Here is a 25,134-nt window from a genome sequence, read left to right on the forward strand (position 1 = left end):
TTGCGGATGGTTTTGGAGACTAAGTGGGCAAGTCCATCAAGACCCATCTACAAGCCAATATTCTTGATTCTCTGTTTTTAAGAATTGTGGAAAACTTGCACATAATGAAATCTGGTCCTACAAAGGGGAAAATGTAGAAACTATATGCTACCGTAAAAAAGTGAATTGATGAAATGAGAATGAAGGTGTAAGGATGATATAAAGGTCTGTGAAATTGATTTCGGGCATGTTGATCAATATCCAGTGTGTCCACCATGTTGGGTGATACATGCATGACACCTTGATGACATTCTGCTGACTAACTTGCATATGGTTGCCTTTGGTATTATCCCCATTCTACCTATTCTACCAGGATCCACTCGGATGCAGTCCACGCACCCACCAGCCATGGATCGTCTTATGGTGCTCACCGAAGAGACATCATCACTACAGTTTACGACGATCGAGACAAAATAGCCAATCAGTGTGTTTCCCTTCACTTCTCCAGAAGGCAGAGTCAGGAACGCACACGCACTTCCTCGTCAAGTTTGAATCGTCATAGAGACGACATTATCCTGAGGATCGATATCAAGATGCTTCCGAGATGTTATGACAGTCCTCGTCGCTCTGGTCTTCGACACATAAGGATGTGTTCTAGCATCATACAGGGCTCAACTTGCTACTGCACCAGTTTCACCCCATATTCTACATAGCTGACTGCCTATACATCCGTATTCTTCGGAACTCGCAACACCGCTCGTTGTGTGTGGAGCTTTTGGACACGTCAGGACGGCAGTGTTTTCTGTTCCTGCGCAAGGGTGGTTCACATATCACATGTCAAGATTCCCTGTTTAAAAACAAGGCCGACAGACTGACCAGAAGCGAGCCGTGTGGTGCATTTATTGTAGTATTTTAATGACTTTGCATGAAGTTTTAAACATCCTCGCACCTCTTTTGACGTCGCCTCAAAACCCGAATAGTCAGAGCTTTTTTATGGCTCAAGGTGATGGAATATATGGCGTATTTCCCCAGTGCTACACATCGATATACCGATGATCAACCAGGTAGGACAAATCATTCCTCATTTACTCAAGGTGGAGTTTGTGAATGTAAACATTTATTTGAGATATGCTTTACGTCCCTTCAAGGCACAGTCTTTGGTACTGCCGCACTTCCACATGGTCCTGATTACCCGGCTTTACGTGATAATTCGACCCGAGAATTATATAGTCAACCTTTACAAGATACAGCTTTGATTTCGAATTCTCCGTCAACTACTTCAGACAACCCCATGATTTTAGCAGGTAGCGGTAGGGACACATTTACAGTATTACATCCGGATAATGACGCAGTGAAATCTCTAGACCATCAGTTGGATGATATCTATTGTCGAATTTTCGGGATAGCATAGTTTGACCTGACGACTTCCTGTCTCCTTTCTTCAGGATCCACTGGTTTTATCCACCACTGTTTAATCTTCCTGTGCGATTTCGAAATCACCTGGTTGTTATTGTAGAAGTAGAGCATGTTCCAAACGGGAGGCAGATAATTGACTTGAAAAAGGATCGATCTTCCAAGGGTCATCATCTCGGTTGGCTAGTCAACACAGAAAAGTTTGAGATCACAGTGTCTCATAAACTGCAGTTGATCAGAGCCTTCGACACTGATCTTGGGAGGATGTCCTCCGGACAGAAGGAAACAGTTACAATGACTCATGGCATTAGCACCCAGACAGCCCTTAATCTTCAAGGGGATTTGCCACCTCTACCATTGCCCAGAGATCGCCGTATTCTCCACCAGGTTCAACACACAACTCCGTCTTAGATTCGTCTCTCCAATTCCCCATCAAAAGGCATTGGAGTTTGACGCTCTGGCCTTATCCTGGGAGAATCTCAATGCCAACGCATTTCCACCAACAGCGCTTCTACCACGGGTAATCCAGTAGACCGTAACGACGAAACATATACAACTAATTTTGATCATGCTTTACTGGCCCGCTCGCAGCTGGTTCTCCACTCGGAAGTTGAAGGGCTCTACATTATCAACATATACTCAACAACAAAAGTTCCTGTGACACTAATATTTCAGTGTAGTTTTCAAACAAGTAAAGTTTGGTTTTCAATATTGTAGCACATGTATGGATTCAAGTCACAAAAACGCAACAGCTACAGAAAAGCATGCATCACATGCAAAAGTTGAATTTTATGCATGCCCCATGAATTTCATTATGGGTATAAAAACATGTGCGTTAACGGGATTCAATATGCATCGTTTATCATCGTGCTGACAACAACCACTCAGAAAAACAACAAAATTACGCAATTATTCAACATTACGAAATGCCGCGCCTGTCCGAAAATGAGCATCTGCGAGCCATTGGTATGCCTGAAGCAAGATCGAGGCAACGTGATGTTGCAAGACAATTTAACGTCCACAGAAACACCATTTGGTGTTTATGGCAACGTTGGCAACAGACGAATGCAGTCACAGACCATCCTCAGAGTGGCAGGCCACGCATAACCAACAATCGACACGGAAACTTGATTCGAACAACACACCTATGAAATCGATTCCAGCCAGCAACAGTGACTGCAAGAAGCATCTCTGGTCTTCGACGAATATCTTCACAAACCTTACGTCGCCGCCTCAGATGTGCAGGGGTTGTCGCCAGAAGACCCACCAGGCGCCCCATTTTGACAGGAAACCACCGTCAAGCACGTCTACATGCTCCAGCAAATATGAACAGATATCCCACAGGACTTTGTGCGACACCTGGTCCATTCCATGAGACGAAGATGTGTTGCTTGCATCGCAACCAGAGGTGGACACACACGCTATTGATTTATAAATTGACATTTTGGCATGTTCATGTTTTTTTTTATGAAATCACGCATTTTCTGAAGTCAGAATGGCAAATTAAAACATTTGAACACTTACAGGAGTCTTTTATATGTAGCAAACCGAAAGAGATTCAGATTTGGTAAAAAACATAACTTTGCATTAAATCTTATTCAATGTCACCGGAACTTTTGTATTTCATTATATATAGCAGGTCTTAATTCGGTCATCACCACAACAACGCGCATAAAGATTGCAGTAGTCCCCGAACTCCAAGCGATTCTCTGCTCTTATAACTCGCCGACCAGTCATCCAGATTTCGTCCACCCAAATGGGACTTGAATTTAATACTACCACACTTGATGTTAGCAGAATATGAACGCTTTGCGGAAATGACTTTGAACAGATCAAAATCAAGACAGTCTTTCTTCTAGTCCTGGCTTCTGCTGCAAGGTTCAGCTAGATATACGCCTGGGATATAAACAGGATTCGATTCGAGAACCAAAGCCACGGAAAGGTTAATATGGGTCCACGATAGGATTTCATGGCTAAGAACCAACTTCCTGGTCAAACCGACAGGCAATTCACCATCCCGGCTTTGGCCTCAATTCTACGCTCTTAGGATCTTGAGGACATATCGCTGTGTCCAGTTTGAGCTCTACGCATTTACTTGCAAGCCTGAACGATCCCGGAAGAGATTGTTTATTCCCATCTCTCTGATGGTTACCTCAGAATTCTCCCGAACACCAGTCTCTTTTTGGTTATGATCTACAATACTCTGTGCCTACAACTTTGCACGATTGCCTTCACCCCAGACATTGAATCCTCATGAGACGAGAGCTGTCGTATCTACCATGGTTCTACATAGCTCCTCAGTGCTATCATTGAAGGATGCTTCTGGAAGTCCGACACGGTCTTCACCTCCCACTATTTACGAGATATCTTCGTAACCAATTTTGCAAGGGCTACAACACTTCCGTTAGTCCTGGTTCAATAATAAACGACAGCCCGTCAACGTAGATAAATTGCGAGTACACTCACTGTATTCATGCAATCATATCATGTGCAACATGAATATATAATTGAGAGCTACGCCCTTTCATTGATTATTATCATGCGGGATTCCAGGATGAGGCTCCAATGGAGAGGCACAAAAGAATCATCTGTAGAGACTGTAAAAAAAGTCTATCATCACAAAGTCGCTGCAAGGCGCGTGTAACACTATACAGTGTGGCCAGAGGCTCTGTAGGCAAGTGGGCTCATGGTCAGCCTGGTTCCCTGGGTATGCTGCGCTGGCGCTACACTGACCCAGGCAATGACTGCACAATGGCCGCCTCCACTAGAAGAACAAACATGTGGTCGTCACATAGGTGAAATGTAAACAATGACACACGCCCCATTTTCAACAGTGGTATGTGCTTTAATATTTCGTGTCAGCTCACTGTTGTTACGACATCGTACACATAATACATGGAATTAAACGACCACGTCAATGAAATACCATTAGCATCTTTATGTTAGCAAATTTGATAACGCAAATGTCGCCGATTTTAGCCATGTTTGCTCCCATTGTAAAGAGGTTAGTTTAACAGAGTTATTGAAAGCCAAGTATAATAACTAGAAAAAAGACCAAACTTTTGATCCGTAATAATTGTATTTAATGATAGGGTCTGTCATTGGTTCTGACATTTTGTCTCTGGATTTTATTCACATGAAAAGCCATTTATAAGGGATTTGTTTTCTTATTACACAATGGAATTAATAATAAATAGATCTAATAATTTTGGAAAATAATGGATTAATTCCAATCTAGATTTTTTTTTAACTATGTGTGTGCTTGAAAACATGTCTGGTCTGAATGGCACAATGATAAAGAATATGTTCATAATTTTTAATTAATTTGGTACAGTGGCATACACGTCCATAAGTATTCTATATGATGCAACTGGGGAATCCGTGTACAGAACAACATAAAAAAGTGTGCATATCTTTATTTTTGAAAAATAGTCATCATGTCAGATGAAATATCTGTGCACGAAATTATCTACAAATAGACTACGCAATAAAAGAAGTTAAGTTACATTATTGTTCAATCATAGGAAAAAAAACCAGTATGATCATGATGGTAATACACAACATTAAAAGTGCACAGAAATTGTAATATTTGAGGTTGAAAGCTGGAGACAAATGTGTACTTTCCACTATTTATTTGTGAACTGTTTAACTAGGGTTGATGAATAACCGATACCAAGGAAAGCTGTCTTGACTATGAGTAGCATAATTTTTTGGGCTTATAAGCATATACTGACATCATTCAGAGCATGATATACGTCTAGATCTGACAGAAGTAATAAATCACATACATTTAATATGATTTCATCATTTATTCAGCCAGTGGATAAAATGATGCATTTGGAGAATTTATACTGAACTTGTTGACCAGTTTTGCATTGTAATTTACATACTAACAAGTTCCAAAATTGATTATGTTAATGTTGGTTTTTGCTTTCATTCAGGACATCATGTTCATAAGGTTTGCATATTTTTTTATTGTTCAATGTGTAGAAAAAACAAATTTCTCAGATGTCTGATTGTTAAAAACCCTTCGGAGTTAATGTAGATTGGTCAGTAGAAACATATTACAGCAACAGAAACAGTAAAATTACAATTATTTTTAATTTCCTTGAAAGTTATGGTTATTTGTAACTAGCTTGTGTGCTCCTTAGAATGCATAATTTGAATTTTGATAATAGATAATATGTATCATAAATTGGTGACAACCCCACCTCCCCCATCCCAAATATCATGTTTATGACAATAGACAGATGGGAACATTATTAAATTTTAACAACTGCTTTGCTTTTTACCAAATATGTCTTTGATAAACTATAGCCCTTGAAAGTGTGTGTTTCACATATAGACTCTCTGGTTTTCTTGACAAAATCAGTGGCCACTTTCAGGACAAACTGTTTAGGTGTCTGAATCTTAAACAAGGCATTGGTATCTAGTAGAATTTCATGGCATAGTGATTTTCCATTTCAACTAGAAATCCTGCCAGTGGTGTAATATATAATAAACTTTTCTTCAACCTCATGCTGAAGTGTCTTCAGTCGATTAATTGCCACACCATGACTACTGTTACATTTATGTTTTTCATCCTGTGAAAAAAAGAATACACATGGATGTGTATGCCACTGTGCTAAATTAATTCAAAATAATGAACATATTCTTTAGTAATATACCATTCTGACCCGACATTTTTTACAAGCACACACATAGTTAAAAAAATTGATTGGAATTAATCAATTATTTTTCCAAAATTATTAGATTTATTTACGACTAATTTCATTGTGTAATAAGAGAACAAATGCCAAATAAATGGCTTTTCATGTGAATAAAATCCAGAGGCTAAATATCAGAACCAATGACAAACGCTATCATTGAACACTATTATTACGGACACTGGACGTTCAATAATTCCGCTGAACCCCCATTTCATAATGGGAGAAAACGGGGCATAAACGGCGACATTTGCTTAATCAAATTAGCGAAAAATAAAGATGCTAACGGTATTTCATTAACGTGGACGTTTAGTTCCATGTATTATGTATACGATTTCGTGACAACAGTGAGCACGAAATAGTAACGCACATATCACTGTTGAAAATGGGGTGTGTGTCATTGTTTACTTTTCACCGATTTGACGACCACTTTCGAGTTTCGAAACAGCTTAAATAATGTTTCCCTTTACTAAAAGTAACAATGGACGTTACTCTCGTGACGTATACATTGCAAGAGCATTGAGAAAAATGGTAAGAAAAACATTTAACCACCCGTTCTAGCGTTTTTCTATGGTAAATACATGTCGTGTCCGCCATGTTTGTTCGTCTAGTGGAGGCGTTCATTGTGCAGTCATTGCCTGGGTCAGTGTAGCGCCGGCGCAGCATACCCAGGGAACCAGGCTGACCATGAGCCCACTTGCCTACACAGCCTCTGGCCACACTGAATAGTGTTACACGCGCCTTGCAGCGACGTTTTGATGATAGACTTTTTACAGCATACCCAGGGAACCAGGCTGGCCCATGGTGACCGGCACAGTAAATAGAGAGTCAGTGAACCGTATTAATTGGGGGGATACACACTCCACACATCAGGAACCCCCCGACGGCTATATTTAGAGAGTTTCCTGTTCCGGTGACAACCGCCGCCAGGTGCTTGATGACCGGGATGAATGCAGTTGTGTTTTGACTCTCCAGTAACCTAGTGGTCACAATTGGGCAGTTAATGACTGATAACTTTCACCAGCTGATTGATGAATCGTGATACAGGTTGACGAAATCAGGATGCAGGCAGGCGTTGGGTCCCGACTGGCCAGCCAGGCAATCCACATATAAGCCAGTCCGTCAGTGAAGTCGGGAGAGAGGCACAGAAGAGCACAGGAAGGCGCTGAACACCAACCAAGACCAACAGAGCAGTCCAAGACAGCAGCCTGAGAACTCTAACAGCCACAAACTTACAGCCAACAGTCAACTGAGCTCGCAGAAGATTAACACACTCGGACGAGCTCTTGTCACACCTGGTCGCGCCTGAACACCACCACAGCCTCTCTCATAGTCCCTGCCATGTCCCCGGTAAACGATTTGTAGGACCAGCGATTATAAGAGCTTTATGATTTTTTAAAGAAACTGCTTTAACCTTGAAACGATCCATCTGTTATGCTACATGCGACCGATTTGACCGTGCCCCAATTCTGTTACCAGTCCGCCGCTGCCTTGAGCATGTGAAGCAGTAATGGTTTGCAGATCCTCTTATGGATATGGATCGTTTCCTCATCTACAGTATATGTATAATTTGATCCTGCAGTAGGATCGATGACTTCAAGAAAGCGTAAAATGGGATGCGAAACAAATAATGCCTGGGTACGGACAAGTTTGTTTGTAGAACTATTTGACTGGAGACCCCTTCCGAATTTGGTAAAAGTCGTGGTCGAAAAGCTTGCCTTATTCAAAACCATGTGGTAGTTATAGTACAATGTCCTATGCGAAAACACACAAGCATATGTTACACCCGAAGACGTATTGCTGTGTCCTAGTAGCGTAAATGGGTTTTCAAGATCCCTCTATAGCAGTGATTCAGTCATAGAAAACATGAGTAAATCTCCAGACGTGGATGTGTGACAGTCCCAGGATTGAAGCATGTCGAACCAGCTTCCTCGTGTACATCTCACAGGTACAAACGAATACAGACTCGGGTTATCTGTGAGTCACCGTCGAACCCTGGGATAAATGCCAAGAGCGAGCTAGGATAAGTTGTAGAGTTTTCCAAAAGTTGTATATTTATAATAGTTATCCTATCACACACGATCTATGCCCGCCCATCCGACCCCGCAACACAGTTACACTAGCCTATTAGCTCCAAGAAACAGAATGATGAAGCAGTAAATGGATCAGAACGAGGACAGCGTTCTGCATGAAACCCGCACGATGGACCTAGATACTGGGATGGTCGTCATGGTGATGCATAGGTGGCTGGGCAAATGAAGCTTAGAAGCTCGAAACTTTGGTCAAGGACGTTTCCATGCAGGGATTCAATCTCAAAACCCATAAAGGAATAAGGAAAATTATTTGTGGACGTCCACTTCTTTATTATGAGCAACATATCGTTGCGGAGTCTATACTTACTCATTCGTTGCTAATCACCCATCAGCGGTTTCCACCTTTGTTATAATATTATCCCCCGCCACGAAGTGGAAGGGGGATATAGGAATGGGTGCCGTCCGTTCGTCCTTCACATTTCGTTTCCGGAGCAGAACACAAAAACCATGGGAGATATCTTAACCAAACTTGGCACATAGATAGGTCTAGTGGTGAACTGGTGCTTTTTTATATTTTGGGATTTTTGCAAAAACTATTTTTAGAGTTTCCCTGGCAATGACTTTGACTTAGACTGAAAATGGCGGAAGTGCTCATTTCCGGAGCAGATCTTGAAAACCGTACAATATGTCTTCACCACACTTGGCACATAAATATGAAAACTAGTGCCTTTTGATACTTTGGGATATGTTATTTTTCGAGTTTCCCTGGCAACGACTTTGACTTAGACTGAGAATGGCGGTATTCCTTGTTTTCCGGAGCAGAACACAAAAGACCATGAGAGATATCTTAACCATACTTGCCACATATATCCTGCCACGAATTGGAAGGGGGATAAAGGAATGGGTGCCGTCCGCCCGTCCTTCCGTCCACCCGTCCGTCCGTCACATTTTGTTTTTGCAGAACACAAAAACCATGAGCGTTATCTTAACCAAACTTAGCATACGGATAGGCCTAGTGGTGAACTGGTGCCTTTTTGTAGTTTATGAAAAGTCATTTTTATTGTGTATAGTGAGCACATGAGGATAATGTTCACCCAATTTCGCAGTCAAAAGTACATCGTATCGCCTTAGGTAAGGAGAACAGGAAATAACAAACTTGGTAAATGAAAATGTGAAATTTGGGCGAAATAATCACTAGACGTGATGATTTACAATTTCAATTGTATTTACAGTAAGTTAGGGATTGTTTTATAAGCAGAGATCAAGATTACGTGTGTTATTGTCTTGTAGATAAAGCCGGAAATGGCAATTAGCTGTACACACATTTTCTCCCCGATCTACTGGTGATTCCATTAAAAAGTACCCGATGTCATAACTAAAATTAATTCTAATGCAGTGATTGGAAGAAATTGTATTTGAAACTATTATTTTACCAGGAATAATATATTCTAATGTCTTTTTATTTTATATGCAGCTTTTCCTATACTGAAAATCCTGAAATTAATGTGAGAGTCGAAACCTGGCTTAAAACGCGTCATAAAAGTAGCCTTTCGTTTGAACTACAACAACTAATCTTCAATAGAATTGCATGATACAGTGTAGGGTGATAGCAGTTTGATTGAAGAATACCGTTTGCTATCTTCATAAACTTAACTTGAACTGCTTCATATGTTATCTAACTTCCATGAAATCTAAAGCAGGAAAATCCAAATAAGAAACATTCAAATGGATCACCGACGAAGATTGTACAGGTTCCAAGAGTTGTTGCACGAGTTTCCTTGTGCAATCTTAAATGTGAATCAGCAGTGTTATGTATTTACCACTGCTGCTGTTCCTGGACCTTTTCACGAGGTGGGAGAGCAGTGGTTGTCTTGTGATAATAAGATATTGTCGCAAGGTTACCAAGAACAAACATGCCGTCATACACAGTTGACGACTGTCGTAACTGCTTGATCAACTTCTGTAAACAAACTGACGACACTTACCGCGGAACTTGATGAGAAGCACTGCCGAAATGCAGTCTTAATTACATTGTTTATTTGATCTTTTGTGTGCATTTCATTGTTTTTACCCACGGGCAGTGAACCTAACATGACAATATACTCCCTAATGTCCAGATAAAAATGCATCGGATTTTAAATGCGGGACACTAACATTTTTCGGAATAATTTCTATTTCTTACAACGGTCGGTTTTGAGAACATGTGACTGGCCTCTCCCCCAACGGAAAAAGCGGATATATCGTGTAAACTTCACACACGCACACACACGCACGCACACGTGTTTTTTACATTATAAACAACACGCCTTATTGTATCTGCTTCAGGATGCGGAGGGCGCTACGCTGGCTCATCTGGCTCTATCACCTCACCTAACTACCCTGGCAATTACGGCAACTATTTAAACTGTGTCTACATCATTGATGCAGGAGAGACATTGATCACTCTCGTGTTTGAAGTTTTCAATACGGAGATAGGTCGCGATTTTGTGAAGGTATGTATAGATGTTATTTTGTAAAAAATGTGCACAAGGTATTGAGAGTTTTCTTTCTAAAGCAGTTATAACCAATATGAAATTAAGCGTGCAAGTAAATGTGCCAGTTTCTGAATCCTTTAGAAAATACTTCACAAACAGAAAATAGGATACGTGACTGATTGAAATGAGCTTATTCTGTGATCATCAGTAATAATTTTGAAAGTCTTATGATTCTTAAATAGAATCATGTTTGTCAATGTTGGTAAGTGGATATATAGGCTGTTTTAGCCCTTGACCCTCGGGCATGTGGTATATTGTAACAGGTTTGATTACACTGAAATGAATGTTACCAACAGTGAAATTTGAACGTTTTGGTATAAGAGGAACACATAATGGTTAATGTATATGTCCCTGTATTTACAGCACATGGACACATGTTATTTCCACATACATTAGCATTTACAGTATTTGTATTTCAAAAGGCTGCAAAAAAAATCACTAGGAGATTCCAGGTGATGCTACTCAGATTGTATCCTAGAGCTTGGTTCAGGAGATTTTTACTCCTTTCGATAACGTTCCGATTTTTATGATTGGGGGTGATTTTAATGCAAGAACTGGGGTCTTAAAGGAAAACATGAATTGTGTCATTTTGACTATTATCATAACAATGAAAACATAAATTGTTATTGCAAGAAAATAACCAGTCTATACTATCCACCAAAACTGATTTCGATTGAAAATTATAAGAATGGACCACTGAAAATCAATGATGGCACCAGGTTTTCGCCAGGTCCTGTCCTACCGGTAGCACACGCTTTTTACAGAGGATATTGCACTTGATAGAAACTCTCAGGATAATAAGATAAATAGATTTGGTAGGTTACTTACAGAAGTGTGCAATGCGCTTGACCTCCATGTTGTGAATTGTCGGTTAGGGTCGGATGCATTGATTGGATCAATGACAGACTTTTGGAAGTATTGGATCCACCCTTATTGATTATTACTTGATATCAACAAATTTAATAGAATTCATCCTAGGTTTCACGATTGATGATAGTAGATTTGAATATGAATCATTTATGTTATTTTTGTATTCATAATGTTTTGATGAAATGTTTCAAAGTGACATTTTCATTTATTCAGTAATGTACATTCATGAAACATTAGCTGTATGCATTAACATCCACACTGATACCATGCATCTCCTTACCATAATGAAACATGTCCTGTAAAACACATCAAGGTACATCTTTTGATCATTCAAATAATCTCTTGTCCTAATAGGGGAATCGTTACAAACAAGATGTCATATGTCTGACCAGCATCTCACAAAAAAACCTTTTAATCATTTTCTGTTTACACGCTAACTAATACTCATACTTTGTCATAGCATTAACTGGCATATAGTGGTGGTTTTCTGTACAACAGTTTACGATTTTTTGTGTTCAGTATAATCTGATGAAATATGTTCAAGTTATGCTGTCATTCATTCATTCAGTAATATATTAAAAGGAAATAGACATTTTTTATGATATGAATTTACATTATAAAATCCTGGTATTAAAGATCAACTAATCAACTCTCACACTACTCAACTGCTATTCATGAATAATTAGACATGTGCATGATTGACCATAATGTTACCATGCATGTTCCTACAATGACCAAACATGTCCTGTAAAGAAAAGAAAACATTAAAAAAGACAACACAAGGCTAAGGTCCATACTGTTACCATGATGATTAAACTTGCATTTGTGTCAGTTTGTTAAATTCATTGTTCCTGCAATGCTCACACATAGACTCATATCAAGGACCATAAACAATATGTTTCTTATTTGCTTCCCTTGAAAATCACACTGTTCATGAAATTGAATCATATCCAATTATTCCTTATAATTTCATAAATCCATATAACAATAATTACTTAGACCTACATGATGAAGATTTACATTTAGTTTGTAAATGCAGGTTTATGACGCTTCCAACAACCTCCTTGACGTTCTAAGTGGAGACAGACGGGGTTTCACTGTCCAGTCAGCCGTCTACTACCGTGTCGTGTTTACTACAGATCATAGTAGTGTCTCGAATGGATTTAACGCTTTTTGGACAGGTATGTAGATGTGTACTTCTATGATATGTGTTTACTTTGTAATTTGACTCCTTTCACTTCTTTTCTTCATTATCTTCCAGTTGACAAATTGCGTTTTTCTGAAACGTCAACAAATCATGCAACCTGGCATGCTTACTTTATTGTATGAGACCAAATGTCCAGAGATAAGCTCAGTTTAGGTAATCAGACCAGGGCCTATGGAGTAATTTAAATCCGTTTAGTTTTTCAGTATGCAAATGATTTCTGGCTGAGTCATTTTTGAACATGCTTTTGTCAGAGCGGACTGCTCATAGTCTCGCTGAGTAGACAGGAAACGTGCATCCCTGCCTCCTCAGAACTATTTACTTCTATTAATAGAGTACTTTTCTTTGGCTATACTTTTTTTTATACATTTCATGTTCCGACAACCAGTGAGGAGAACAGTTTGTGTTGACAAGCGCCAAATAACCCTATCCCACTACGTTTAGGAGATTTATATAGGATTTATATAAATGGTAAAATGGGTCTTTGCCAGATTTGCTTTTGTTGCCAGCACCTTCATGTCATCATTTATCCCCGTTTTGTGATTATAGAGCATGCCACTTACATATTTATTTGTGTGTTGTTTAACGCTGAACTCAGCAATAATCCAGCTATGTGACATATAATCAAATATGAACCAGAAAATCCAGCGATTGACCTCTTGAGCATCGATCCACGCAATTGGGATTAATCAAACTGAGGACCAGATTTGAACCGGATCTTATATGTGTGTGCTTCATGAGGTTTTTTTAATAATTAGGATGACGACTGTCAAACAATTGCTGCCTTTAACAATATGCTTAATTTCTTGCACACTTCCTTACCATGCCTGCTGTAAAGAGTTGGGCTTATTGCAAAACTTCAAGACTTCGTTGAACAAGGGACAATTAAACCAAAACTTTGCAGATATGACTGATAGAAAACTACGCACTGTAATAAAAGTATATCCTCACATTTTCAAACAGAGGTTAAGACCCAAGCGAACATAAATTTGTACATTTTCTTGAACATAGCTGAATTACATGATTGAATGTGGAATGCATTTTACATAAGGAGCCTGTTGCAATTGTATTGATTTTAATATTTATAACTTAAATTTAACTGTATTTACTTTTTGCTATCGGCTGTAACATCTCGTGACTGGTACTCAGAAACAACACAAGAATATGAAAGTTTTCACGTTTATTGTACACAAAACATAAATCTAACCACACAGTGATTATGAGTTACTATAACTCTGTTGACATAGACAAGGGAGATATAAAATATATACCAGATACTTCAGCATCTGAAAACATAGGGAGATTCCCGTAGATCAGTTCCACACCCTGTTCCATACAATCATGCTTTCAGTTGACAACCAAATAAGGACACCACACAGTCAAAGTAAAAGAGAACAAATTCTGACTGTAAAATTGCGATATCTTTGTGTTTAATGTCTCGTGTTGTGGCATGGGTTGTGACATCATCGTCTGCAGTTTCTTCAGATCTGAAAACATAGGGAGATTCCCGTAGATCAGTTCCACATCCTGTCCTACACTATTAAGTTTGCCCTTACCAACCAAATGAGGACATCGCACAGTCAAAGCAAAGGATAATATATTCTAACATTAAAGTTGCCAACCAAATGATGACATCACTCACCCAAAGTAAAAGACATTAATTCTAACATAAACGTGGCGATATCTTTGTGTTTAATGTCTTAGGTTGTGGCATGAGTTTTAACATCATAGTGTGCAGTTTCATTAGCATCTGAAAACATAGCAAGATTTCTCTACATCAGTTCCACACCCTGTCCTACAATATCATGGTTTCGATTCCAAACCAAATGAGGACATCACACAGTCAAAGTAAAAGATAAGATATTCTAACATAAAAGTTGCAATATCTTTGTGTTAAATGTCTTGGGTTCTGGCATGGGTTGTAAAATCATAGTCTGCAGTCTCTTCAGCATCTTAAAACATAGCAAGATTTCTCTACATCAGTTCGAAAACCTTTCATGTAAAAGTCGGATATCTTTCTGTTTAATGTCTTAAGTTGTGGCATTGGTTGTAACATCATAGTCTCCTGTTACTTCAGCATCTGAAAACATAGCAGGATTTTTGTAGATAATTTCCACACCCTGAGTTGTAACATCATAGTCTGCAGTTTCTTCAGCATCTGAAAACATAGCAAGATTTCTGTAGATCAGTTCCACGCCCTGTCCTACACTATCATGCTTTCTCTTGCCAACCAAATGAGGACACCACACAGTCAAAGTAAAAGGTAATAAATTGTTTCATAAAAGTTGCGATTTCTGTGTCTTTAATGTCTTGGGTTGTGGCATGAGTTGTAACATCATAGTATGCAGTTTCTTCAGCATATGAAAACATAGCAAGATTTCTGTACATCAGTCCGACACCCTGTCCTACACCATCATGCTTTCCATTGCAACAAAATGATGACATCACACAGTCAACGTAAAAGACAATATATTCTAACATAAAAGTGGCGATATCTTGTCTTTTATGTCTTGGGTTGTGGCATGAGTTGTAACATCTCAGTCTGCAGTTTCTTCAGTATCTAGAAACTTAGCAAGATTTTTGTAGATCAGTTCGCCACACTGTCCCACACCGTTAGCTTTCCTTTACCAACCAAATTATGACATCATCAGTCAAAGCAAAAGACAAGAACAAAGTCTGCAGTTTCTTCAGCATGTAAAAATAAAGCAAGTTTTTTGTAGGTCATTCCTACACACTGTCCCACACTATCATGCTTTCCTTTACCAACCAAATAATGACATCATCAGTCAAAGCAAAAGACAATATATTCTGACATAAAAATTGTCATATCCTTGTGTTTGATGTCTTGGGTTGTGGCATTGGTTGCTACATCATCGTCTGCAGTTTCTTCAGCATCTGAAAACATGGCAAGACTTCTGTATATCAATTCCATACCCAGTCCTGCACTATCATGCTTTCCATTACCAACTAAATGATGACATCACACAGTCAAAGTAAAAGACATTATATTCTAACATAAAAATTGCGATATCTTTGTGTTTAATGATTTGGGGTGTGGCATGGATTGTAACATCATAGTCTGCAGTTTCTTCAGCATCTGAAAACATAGCAAGATTTCTGTAGATCAGTTCTAAGCCTTCTCCTACACTATAATGCTTGATCTTACCAACCAAATGAGGACACCACACAAGTCAAAGTAAAAGATAATAAATTGTTACAGAAAAGTTGCGATTTCTGTGTGTTTCATGTCTTGGGTTGTGGCATGAGTTGTAACATTACAACTCATGCCAAAACCAAGGGCAAAGAGCACAAAGGTAAGCAACTCTTAGTTACAATATATTGTATTTTGCTTTGACTGTGTGATGTCCTCATTTGGTTGGTAACGGAAAGTATGATAGTGTGGGACTGGGTGTAGGAATGACCTACAAAAAACTTGCTTTATTTTTACATGCTGAAGAAACTGCAGACTTTGTTCTTACAACCCATGCCACAACTCAAGACATCAAACACAAAGATATCGTAACTTTTATGTTTGAGTATAAGGTCTTAGAATGGAATAAAGTAAAAGACATTATTTTCTGACATAAAAGGTGCGATATCTCTGTGTTAAATGTCTTCGGTTGTGGCAAAGGGTTGTAACATCATAGTCTGCAGTTTCTTCAGCATGTAAAAACATTGCAAGATTTCTGTAGGTTAGTCCTACACCCTGTCCCACACTATCATGCTTTCCCTTACCAACCAAATCAGGACATCACACAGTCAAAGTAAAGGATAATATATTGTAACACAAGAGTTGCCTTACGTTTGTGTTGTTTGCCTTGGGTTGTTGCGTGGTTTGTAACATCATAGTCTGCAGTTTCTTCAGCATCTGTAAATATAGCAAGATTTCTGTAGATCAGTTCCACACCTTGTGCCACACTATCATGCAATCTGTTGCCAACCAAATGAGGACATCACACAGTCAAAGCAAAAAACAATATATCCTAACATAAAAGTTGCGATATATTATATTGTTTAATGTCTTGGGTTGTGGCATGAGTTGTAACATCATAGTCTGCAGTATTTTCAGAATCTGAAAACATCGCAAAATTTCTGTAGATCAGTTCTACACCCTGTCCCAAACTATCATGCTTGATCTTACCAACCAAATAAGGACACCACACAGTCAAAGCAAAAGGCAGTTTATTCTGAAATAGAAGTTGCGATATCTTGTCTTTAATGTCTTGGGTTGTGTCATGGGTTGTAACATCATAGTCTGCAGTTTCTTCAGCATCTGAAAACATAGCAAGATTTCTGTAGATCAGTTCCACACCCTGTCCTACACTATCATGCTTGATCTTACCAACCAAATAAGGACACCACACAGTCAAAGTAAAAGATAATGAATTGTTACACAAAAGTTGCGATTTCTGTGTGTTTCATGTCTTGGGTTGTGGCATGAGTTGTACCATTATAGTGTGTAGTTTCTTCAGCATATAAAAACATAGCAAGATTTCTGTAGATCAGTTCCAAATCCTGTCCCACATTATCATGCTTTCCGCTGCCAAGCAAATAAGGACACCACACAGTCAAAGTAAAGGAAAATATATTCTAGCATAGAAGTTGCGATATCTTTGTCTTTAATATTTTGGGTTGTGGCATGAGTTGTAACATCATAGTCTGCAGTTTCTTCAGCATATGAAAACATAGTAAAATTTATGTATGTCAGTTCCGCACCCTGTCCCACGCTATCACGCATGATCTTACCAACCAAATAAGGACACCACAGAGTCAAAGTAAAGGATAATACATTCTAGCATTAAAGTTGCGATATCTCTGTCTTTATTGTCTTGGGTTGTGGCATGGGGTGTAACATCATCGCCTGTAGTTTCTCAAGATCTGAAAACATAGGGAAACTCCTGTAGATCAGTTCCATATCCTGTCTTACATTATTAAGTTTGCCCTTACCAACCAAATAAGGACATCGCACAGTCAAAGCAAAAGACAGTATATTCTGAACTAAAAAATGCGATATCTTGTCTTTAATGTCTTGGGTTGTGGCATGGGTTGTAGCATCATAGTCTGCAGTTTCTTCAGCATCTGAAAAGATTTGAAAGCATTGCAAGATTTCTGTAGATCAGTTCCACACCCTGTCCTACACTAACATGCTTGATCTTACTAACCAAATGAGGACACCACACAGTCAAAGTAAAAGATAATGATTTGTTACACAAAAGTTGCGATTTCTGTGTGTTTCATGTCTTGGGTTGTGGCATGAGTTGTACCATTATAGTGTGTAGTTTCTTCAGCATCTGAAAACATAGCAAGATTTCTCTAGATCAGTTCCAAATCCTGTCCCACACTTTCATGCTTTCCGCTGCCAACCAAATAAGGACACCACACAGTCAAAGTAAAGGATAATATATTCTAACATTGAAGTTGCGATATCTTTGTCTTTAATATTTCGGGTTGTGGCATGAGTCGTAACATCATAGTCTGCAGTTTCTTCAGCATATGAAAACATAGTAAAATTTCTGTATGTCAGTTCCGCATCCTGTCCCACACTATCACGCATGATCTTACCAACCAAATAAGGACACCACACAGTCAAAGTAAAAGACAATATATGCTGACATAAAAGTTTCGATATGTCTTTGTGATTATTATTTTGGGTTATGGTAAAGGGTTGTAACATCATAGTCTGCAGTTTCTTCAGCATCTGAAAACTTAGCAAGATTTCTGTAGATCAGTTCCACGCCCTGTCCTACACTATTAAGTTTGACCTCACCTTCAAAATGAGAACATCACACAGTCAAAGTAAAAGATAATGAATTGTTACATAAAAGTTGCGATTTCTGTGTGTTTCATGTCTTGGGTTGTGTCATGAGGTATAACATCATAGTGTGTAGTTTCTTCAGCATCTGAAAACATAGCTAGATGTCTGTAGATCAGCTCTACACCCCGCCCCACACTATCATGCTTTCCGTTGCCAACCAAATAAGGACACCACACAGTCAAAGTATCAGACTTGTCTTTGATGTCTTGGGGTGTGGCAAATTGTTTGATTTGTAAAATAGAACTGGCAATATATTAAAGTGTTATTTGCTTAGTGCGTATTAATGCACAGGTGAATACAATAAACATATACATTAAATTTTGAATACCTAGCTTATGGTTGTTTTTGTTTAAAATATGCTAGCGGAAGAAAACATTTCTGTGGAACACTGACTGTCATGGAAAGAAATAATACATAATACACAGAAAAATGTTCGGTTGTCCTTGAAACATTGGATTAATCTAGAAAAAAACCATAATTGCCCAGACCTACATGATGTAGATGCACATGTATGTACTCCATTTGGTATGTTTTCATTTTGCCTACATCACAGAATGCCTCCACTCTTCGGTCTTCTAAATGTTATTTCACATGTGAAGTTTAATTAGTGTTATATGGCAGTGCAATTTATAGTTAAACAATTATTGTAACTGTATTACGTTGTTTCTGTTGAGATTAAGTAGCGGCTCATTGCATTGTATTAGGGCAATGATAAGTTGTCAGGAATGTAGTACTATTTAATGCAGTGGTGAGAAGTTATCATATTTAGATGCTCGATCTATAAACTTCCAGAATAGCATGGGTGGATGTCAAGCGTTATAGAAACATGTGGAATATTCTGTGATGTTCTAGTTCTGGTCTGGCACTGTGTGGAAAGTGCTATTTTATCAACGCTTCGTCATTGGTATAAGTGGAACAGGCGTGTACCTGTCTTATCTCACATTTCATCTCACATATCATCTGACATAACATCAAGACCAGCTTTTGTGCGAAGATCACCATGGATTCCCGGCCTACATGTAAGCCTTTCTCGGAAGCTTGACCACTGTTGCTGATGGTGAATACTACTTTCACTGAACTGTTGGATATCACAACTGCCATCATTTTTTGTATTTTATACTGCCAATGAATATTGAACCATCACTCTTTTGTGTACTGCCATTGTAATTGCTGTGTAGTTATTTGTATTGATTTGTTAACCTATCGATTTTTGTAATACAAATGTTGATTGTATACCATTTATGGTTGTTTGTTGGTTTCACACTTAATTCTTTCACATACAGATTTCTGGGTTAACATAGTGTTTCAATTTTGGGAATCGGCGCGTAACAGAAGCCCCGAATGAGACAATTGAATTTGATGTCTGGTTCCCAATGTGCCTACATTATGCTGATTGTTATTTCACGTACGAATCTTAAGTAGCCCCTAATGAGAACATGGAATACCATGTCTTTGTCTCAATGTGCCTACATTATATTGATTGTTGTTGAAACTGAAGTAGCCCCTAATTAGATCATGGAATACAATCTCTATTTTCCAATGTGTCTACATTTTGTTGATTGTTATTTCACATGTGAAATTGAAGTAGCCATAAACGAGAAAATGGTTCTTTTCCCAGTGTCCCTACATTATGTCATTTTTTATCCATTCATATTCATTCAAAATAGTTCATTTATACTTAGGTTTAGTGATGGTAAAATCGCACAAGTGCTCATGGAGTCTATGGCTGCTACCATGGTCAGATGTAGATGATATTGTCTCTAAAGTAAAGGTGCATTTTCCTGTGCAACTTGGTGCTTTACAATCCGTCCGTTCTGGTTACCTTTCCCTACTTTCTGCAACATGATGTACTCTGAAAATTCACCAATTTGACTAAAAAGTACCTCCAACAAAGTCAAGTAATACCTTCACAGAAGAGGCCTCCTTACCTAATCCGTTATCCATTTTAAAAACTATGACACCTACTTTAACCCTGTAACCATTTAATCCAGTTGGCGTTAAACAAGTGTTCATTTGGGTGTTTGCACTTGCTCAGAGCTCAATGACAGTTTAACAATATGGATTACTGCCGCTTTGAACAGTATTCCAGTTATATCACAGTATTTCAGTCATATCACAGTATTCCAGTTATATCACAGCATGTCAGCTTGAACTGGGAGTAAAGCACAAAGTGATGCACCAGTTCGACTAATCCGAAGAGCATGGTTATGGTGCTGACAAGCCTAAGCACATAATCGGAGCAAACCGGGATTCGAACCCATGATCATAGGTTTCTGGCGTGCCCAAGGGACGCAATTCTGCACAGTGAATTGCTGCGCCTCTGCTGACTGGGCCACCTGTGGCCCCGTAAAATGTGAGAAAACAACCATACTTTAATCTCTTTCACAACATTACATGAGTAATTAAATTTGGTTAGATACTGGGATGAGGGAGATGAAGATATATTATCTGGTGTTGCGACGATAGTTCATTGCTTGTATTTGATAATACCTAAGATGTTAAATGATGAATACACTGAAATCATTGAAAAAATTGAAATGTCTGTCCCTTTGACACTAATGTGAGTGACAACAATCGGGAAATCATGGCAAATGTACGGACCTCGCTTTCAAAATGTCACGTTTACACCCCATTTACCAAGTTGTCGGACTACCCATTGTTCTCGGTGCATTAGGTTTGGTACCTCTCAATCTGTTGACTGACATTGGGAGAGTACCCGGGTTTGTTGGCAGGAATACAACCCTTCTTACAATCTGGGTAACGCACAAGGCTGCAGTGTTGGTGAGTCTTCACATTCACCGAAACGTTCTGGTTTGGGTTCTGGACTAGGCAGTGCTTCCTGGGAGAAGTCCCATTCGCATACTGGACTGCGTGTAGACTGGGCAAGGGTGAATAAACATTATTATCACTGACTTCTTGTTATCACCACTGTGTTTTGGTATTTGATACTGACCACTGCCATCATATCATTTATTGCCATTGAATAGGGTACTACCATTACTGCCAATATAATTGCTGGGCAGTAATTTGTATTGATTTGTAAACATAGTAAATTTTGAAATACATTTATTGATTGAATAGCATATGTGGGTGGTTTGTTGGTTTCACACTTAGTTCTTTTGCGTACAGATTTCTGTACAAATATATGGTTTCAAATTGACACGTAACATAAATTTGGGGGCTTGTCTGGGATCAAAATTTAATATATCACAACGTAGTTGTCAAAATTTTTGGACAAGCAATTTATGTCTAATTTTGTGTGAAGCCAACAATCACTATCGTGTTCAGTTTAGAGGACTGCCTCTGGGGTCTAGTGGTAGAGCGTCCACCCGGAGAGCGGAAGGTCCGAGGTTCGATCCCCGGCCCCGTCATACCAAAAGACGTTAAACGATGGTACTTGTTATTACCTTGTCTGGCACTCGGCATTCAAGTGCTAAAACATGGACTGGCTGGCTCGGAGTCAGTATACTGTGTCTGATCGGGGCATTCATGTTAAACTGCAGCAAGGTATCTCAGTGTGCTAGCACTATAAATCAGCCACATACACACACACACACGCACGCACGCACACACACACACACACACACGCACGCACGCACCCACGCACACACACACACACACAACCGTTCATTAACGTCGCTTTATAAGTGCAATAATATTGGACGTTAAACACCATTTCACCTCACCTTTAGTTTAGAGAAATTTGTTAGGCAGCCTTCAACGAAACAGGTCTCTATGCTCAAAAAGTCTGAACTGGTCGAATTGGACAAACATTACATACTTAACATCAAATCGGGTTTGCTAAAGGCTGATGTCAAGATAATTTTGATAACTTACCTTGTTGAGGAAGACATTTTGGATGGTGATGCTTTGGACTTGCTTGAAGAAAAAATCTGATGTTTTGGCTTTGATGAAATTAGAATTTGACAGAGAAAATTGGCTATTGATATTGAAAAAGAAAGATTGAGAATGGAAGCAGTGAGTGATGAGGATTTAGAAACATATTATGATCCACAATCATGACTTTTTTCTTGAATTTGCATGTGATACTGACATGTCTCTTAGTTCCTTACTTAAATAGTTCCCTGAAATCAATGTATATGCAATCTTTACACTGGCTGCTGTCATATGGGAATATAAACAAAAAGAGGACAATCATTGTGTGTTACAGCTTTAATATTAAACACAATTATGAACAATTCTGAGCCACATCATGGTTTGATGTAAATAACATCCCAAGATATTCATCTACTTTCATTGTGCTGAATTACCTCTGATCGTATCACATACAGATCCTGCAAGCGTAAACGCCAGAGATGTTTACATAAATCAAGAAAAAAACAACTTCTATGCTTTCCTTAAATGACGAAAACGGATCCTGCAGCATGGCGACAGGGCAAATAATATTCATATTCGATCCTTCCGTCATAGCAAGTCTGCAAGGCCCTGTCAGTCAGCCTGCCTCTCCCTATAGGTTGTCGACTTCAGTAGTATAGGGAATGGGGGTTCTGGCTCACTGCCACCTAGACCAGATTCATAACCAAACAATGCTACTACCGAGGTATTTTTTTATGCAAATTATGCGATGCGATCCAATGATGTATCCAAGAAACAATTTAGTCTCAATTTCGAACCAGTTCTTTGGTTTTGGCACTGAATACTTGGCAGGCTTTTTGTCTCCCCTTTTCTATGAACTTTTTTTCTCATCTTCACTGATGCCACTGGTCTTATAAGACATTGATCGAATCTCCCGTTTCATTGCGTTGTGTTTGGTGAGTTCTGACAACACTAAACGAAACTCCTCCTCGGATATCTTACAATCAGCCAGTGCTGTTGAAATATGATCCTCAATGCTATTTAACTTTGCTTCAGCAAATACACAAATTCATGTTTTAATGCTTTCTTTTGCAACTTACAAGAAATAAATTTAAGAGCTATTCCTGCCAATCCAGAGACTCCAGCTCCTACTTCTATGCCAAGTACGCTTGGCGTTTCGATTATAGTTGATAATAAACCAACAGCGGCTGCACCAAGTCCCATACTAGCTGCTACAAGTGCAGTGTCAACTCCGTCGAGAGCATTCACAGCTCTGCGAAACTTTTTGTATAATCTAAGTCTCGACTCCCTCTCCTTCTCTATTCAATGTTTTATTTTAATTATTAGATGTAATCAAAATCCATCAACATTATCCATCTTTTTAGATGTTTCATCGAGCACTGGATATAAACCCATAATATATTATATTATACAAGAGTGTTTAATTGATTGGCTGACGATGTCTTGAGAATATACATCAGCGTTTTTAGGTGCATAAATATCTTAGTAACCAACATGCTCCCCTCCCTATTAACTTGGATGCCAAGGTTTGTAACGGACCTTTCTTCCGACTGAATAATAATAATACAATGTTGACGTTCATGTTTCTTAAGCCATTTAATTCTTAGACCCGGTAATATCTCGAGGGCATCTTCTGGTGCATTCCCAGACAAGAATTCCACAAAAAGTGTAGCACCACTTGGTATATCCTTCAAGTTATTTAATACATCATTGAATCAGTAATCAAAGTTAAGCAAATATCTTTTAATGCTGGACGACTCAATAACATATAGACTGGGTCATCTGGCAGAGGAGTGACAGTCTTGTAAACGTTCATCTGGATCAACTCTGTACACCTTGGGATCCTTCATAACCCATACTACAACCCATTTGACCACATATGATAGGGCAGTGAAGTTCCTTTGGTGAAGGATTATAAATAGATCACTTGCATGGATTTTCCATTCTGTATATTAAGTTGCGCGTCCATAATTACATATACAAATATCAGTTTCATATACCTGCCATTTCAGCCTTCATCGTTATCTGTATAGTGACAGCCTCACTAGCATACTCTATTTTCCAACCACTGCTTTATAGTGTGTCGTCATCTATGGTTTGCATGTCGAACTATAACGCATACTTTGAGGAAAGGAATTCGGCCAGTGATACATCCGCAAGAGATCTGGCTCTTGCGGCCATTTTAGCTTTTGGACTATGCCTTATGGAAGGGAATTTTTTAACTTCATCCCACTGTTGATATCCTCGCATGCCTTGACTATATAGTTGATTAGGCACATCCTCGATACTCAATTCTACTTTTGTAACCTCAAGATTGTAAAATGCCTCGGTGGCTCTGTGAAATGGCACTTCGGGGTACTTGAACAACCTTCAAATATCCTTCAAGGATCGAGCAGGCACATTCAGATTGATGTTCAACATCATATCACTTTTGTCCACGCTGATCTTGTGATGGTGAAGCGAACGGTCATACAAAATGGCTAAACTTCCAGTAACTGTTAACGAATTTAACTCGCTAATTCTGGATATGTTACCATGTCATACTCAAGTGAGATATTATCAATGAAATAGCTAGCTTCCGTGTCGTCAGTGGTATTGTTTACTCCCCATTGTTCTCGGTGCATTAGGTTTGGTACCTCTCAATCTGTTGACTGACATTGGGAGAGTACCCGGGTTTGTTGGCAGGAATACAACCCTTCTTACAATCTGGGTGACGCACAAGGCTGCAGTGTTGGTGAGTCTT

This window comes from Haliotis rufescens, unplaced genomic scaffold, assembly GCF_023055435.1.
Source record: "Haliotis rufescens isolate VD_foot unplaced genomic scaffold, xgHalRufe1.0.p SCAF_18, whole genome shotgun sequence".
NCBI classification, from domain to species: Eukaryota; Metazoa; Mollusca; class Gastropoda; order Lepetellida; family Haliotidae; genus Haliotis; species Haliotis rufescens.